This window comes from Onychomys torridus, chromosome 11 (assembly GCF_903995425.1).
Source record: "Onychomys torridus chromosome 11, mOncTor1.1, whole genome shotgun sequence".
In the NCBI taxonomy this organism is placed as follows: Eukaryota; Metazoa; Chordata; class Mammalia; order Rodentia; family Cricetidae; genus Onychomys; species Onychomys torridus.
The window spans coordinates 61,267,947-61,271,843 of record NC_050453.1 but is presented as its reverse complement, the minus strand read 5'-3'; positions in this window follow the sequence as shown (position 1 = coordinate 61,271,843).

The window sequence follows — 3,897 nt, the reverse complement described above, 5'->3', positions numbered from 1 at the left end:
CCCAAGTGCCAGACATGGAGCTACAGGATTTAGTGTTTGGGTTTGAGTTTGGGTAGCTGTTCCGATCATCTTGCTGTGCCCGGGTTCCTCCCTTTCTGGATAGGCATGCTGACTCTGGGCCATTAGGTATTAGAGGTATGTAACTTATTTCTTGTTTTGTAAGAACTCACATGGAAGAGATTGCTTTGAGCTTCAGATGAGACTTGAACTTTGGACTTTTAAAAAGTGTTAAAATTATTAAAGACTGGAGGGCTTTTGAAGTTGAATTAAATGGTGGAGGGTTTTTTTGTATTATAAAAGTCATGAGATTATGGAAGGTTATGATTTAAGTGGTGTGTCTGTCAGCCTGGCATGATCTAGAACTGCATGGGAGGCAGACCTCCAGGCACACATGTGATAGGTTAGTCAGCCTCTGGGCATGCCTCTGACTGATAGGTTAGTGCAGGAGAGAGAGCCATCCTAAAAGTGGGCTTGGGTGCTGGGAGGCCTAAGAAAGAGAAAGTGAGACACACACAAGCACTCATCACTCTGCTTCCTGAGTGTGGGTGCCACGTGACCAGCTGCTTCGAGCTCCATTGGCCTTGGCCTTCCTGCCATGACGGACAGTGTCGCTGAACCTGTTTTTCCCTGGAGTTAGCTCTGTCAGCATATTTTATCACAGTAACAGGAGAAGAAACTAAGTCAGGGCATGAGTGCTACAGTCACTGACTGGGTAGGACCTAGCAGCCCAGAGCGAGAAAGAAGCCCACAGTGGGGCAAGAGCAAGCATCTGATAAGGAGGGAGGTGGCTGGGGGTGTCACGTCCATCACGTGGCTGTGCTAGTGCACGCTGGCCGGTCCGTCTGAGGAGAGTCAGCACACTCATCTGGAGCGAGCCACTGACCATCAGCAGTGCCACCAGCCAGCGTTACAGCAGCTGGGACAGGAACAGGACCTGCTGCCCTTTTACGTTGATGAGGGGCAGTGGGCCCGGGAACCCGGGGAGGGATGAGTGAAGGTAGGGACACTTGATAGAGCAGGGGACAGTGACTTCTGGCCACTGGTGGGCTGGTTCCGCTTCAGCCTGTGTGTCTTGCTCAGTCTGGAGCACATGCTCTTCAGGACTTCTGCTAGACTATTCTCCCTGGCTGTCCACCCAGCTTCCCCCCTTACCGTTCCCCCCCCCCGCCCCCATCAGAGACCTTTGACCTCACCAGCATGCCAGCCCTCACATCTCCTGCTGCTGCTCCAGCTTCCCTCATTGGACTTCTGGCCAGTGCCCAGCTGGACAAAGCTCATTTCCCTGCTTGCTCAACTGCTCTATCCCCAGAGCCAAGCACACCGCCTGGCACACAGAAATCTGTCTGAAGAAAGGCCAGCTTAACCTGCAGGTCTGAGCTATCGGAATCGAGGAGGGATATCTTGCACCTGGTGCCTGTCCTGGTGCCCAGCTCAGGGCCAGGGCGTGGAAGCTGTGACCAATGCCTATACTGCATCCAGAGGGTTCAAAGGGTGTTGTGGAGTCTCATACCAGAAGCAGAGCAAGGTGTAGAAGCCCCCGCCCATCTTCCAGAACCTTCCTGTGGCGCTGCCTTTTGTGCGGCTGTGAGTACAGAGACATGAGTCTCACAGACGTGAGTCTGTGAGGAGTCATCACACCCAAGGAGCTGGTTTAGAAGGCTGACAGGGTCTAGGGATGGATTCTGAAGGAGAGGCCTGTGGTACCCGGAAGAGTGGGGCAGGGGAGAGCCAACCCTAGGTCCCATCAGTGGGAGCGGCAGCCCTGCTCTGTAGCCATCAACAAATGGGACCTACTGACAGCAGCTGTTAAGTGGGCATGGGGGAGAGAAGGTCGGATGGGGCCCTGGGCATTCCTGGCCTAGGAATGAGGACGGTAAACGTGATGCCAGAGGGGACAATGATTCACCAGGGACACCAGCAGAAAGGCTTCTGTTTAGGAGAGTTGCACATCATCAGGAAATGACTTCTGGATACCCAGGAAACAGGGCTCCAGGGTCTGGGGCTGAGCTCGGTCCCTAGGGCATTAGCCATGGCTCCTGGAGCCCACCAGCCCTGACAGCTCAGAGCTAGTCACTCAGCCTTGCCTCGCTCCTGTATGCAGCCTTCCTCTCCAGAGCCAGCATCTCTCCCGGTACATGCAAACCTGCAGTAAGCCTGACCTGCAGGATCGAGCTCCCATCCCCCAGCATTTCGGCTTTCTAGGGCGAAAGTTCCTCGACCCAGACACCCCTCCCTGTATCTCCACAACCACAGCCACAGCACAGGGACAGATGCATAGGACGGCTCGGGAAGACGCAGGGGCTTCTGCTCATGGCGGGCCCACAGGGCGATAAATGTTGGCCTCCACAGCGCGATAAATGTTGGCCTCCACAGCGCTGCTGCTCCAGGAAGCTGCATCTTCCTAGGTCCTTCCTTGTACTGCTTCCTGCTCCTAGGTCTCTCTGTTTACATGATCCCTTTCTCTCTCCTCTCCCCTCCTTAAAGACCAAGGAGGGTTGGCCTGCGCACAGACCTGGAGTTCTGGAATTCGAGTTTTGCTGATTTTGTTTTTCCTGGTGCTGAGGATGGAACTTGGGGCCCCTAGAACGCAGGGACCTTGTACATGGTAGGCAGAGCCTCTACCACAGAGCCACACCCCTAGGTCCTAACAGACTTGGGATTCTAATTTATGTGACCTGAGGCCAGTCACTTCATCCCTGGAACTCCAGTGTTTGCATGTGCGATCAGGGAGGAAGGATGTGGTGGAGATTCGGTGAGATGGACCCAAGCATTGGAGGTGGGCACAGGGAAGGCAGCTTTTCTGGGCATCTTCTCCCTGGATCTCAGCCTGTGTATTGTCTGGCCTTTCCCTTTAGGAAGCGCTAATTATTGCCCGAGAAGTTCTGCACTTGGATGCTTTGATGGGGACTAGTGATGGTGTGGGGCCAAGGACCAAGTCCTGGCCTACCCCAACTTCCATGGCTTTGGCGAGGAAGTGGGAGCCCCCTCAAGTTCAAAGACACAGAAAGATCAGGAGGCCTGCCTTAGGGCTTGGCATCCTGCATGGTCTTGGAGCAGATTTGAGCAGTGGATTAGAAAACAGCTGGGTTCTCAGCACTTAAGATCTGTGTGACAGGAAGGAGGGCCAGATCTGAGGGAGGCATTTGAGAGCAGCAGGAAGCGGGTTCAAGAACTAGCAAGGTCTGAGCTTGCCACTGCCCTGGCCGTGGCTACCTCAGTACCAACTCACCACACACATTCTCTCTCTCTCTCTCTCTCTCTCTCTCTCTCTCTCTCTCTCTCTCTCTCTCACACACACACACACACACACACACACACACGAGAGAGAGAGAGAGAGAGAGAGAGAGAGAGAGAGAGAGAGAGAGAGAGAGAGAGAGCCACCTGTCTCTGCTCCCTCGGTGCTGGGGTTAAAGGTGTCCATCACTACCCCTGGCCCAATTCTCTTTTTATCTTTTTAAATCTTTGTACCCTTCTATCTCAAGAAGCCAAGGAGCCACGAGGTGTTGGCAAAGCACAGTGATCCATGGAAGCCAGACCCCATGTCCCTCCTCAGGGTTCTCTCTGGGCTATCCTCACTGGTCCCACCTCATAGACACACCGTGGGCCAAGGTCAGGACACAGAACACCAATGCCCAGACCTATGCATTTTCTGCTTCACCCATGACCTTTGGGGTGCTTTACCAGAGTTGAAATGGCCTCAAATGTAGCAGGGAAGGTAATCCTGCTACAAAATCCTCCTTCCCCCCAGCCCAGGGCAGGTTCAGAGATGTACACAGACCAGACTCTCTTCACTGGTTTGTATGTATGTACAGGCAAGCCCAGACACTTGAGTCTTTAGCTCCTCTATCTTTGGTATGGTTCTATTATTTGCCTTTTCTGAACGAGACTGCTCACTGC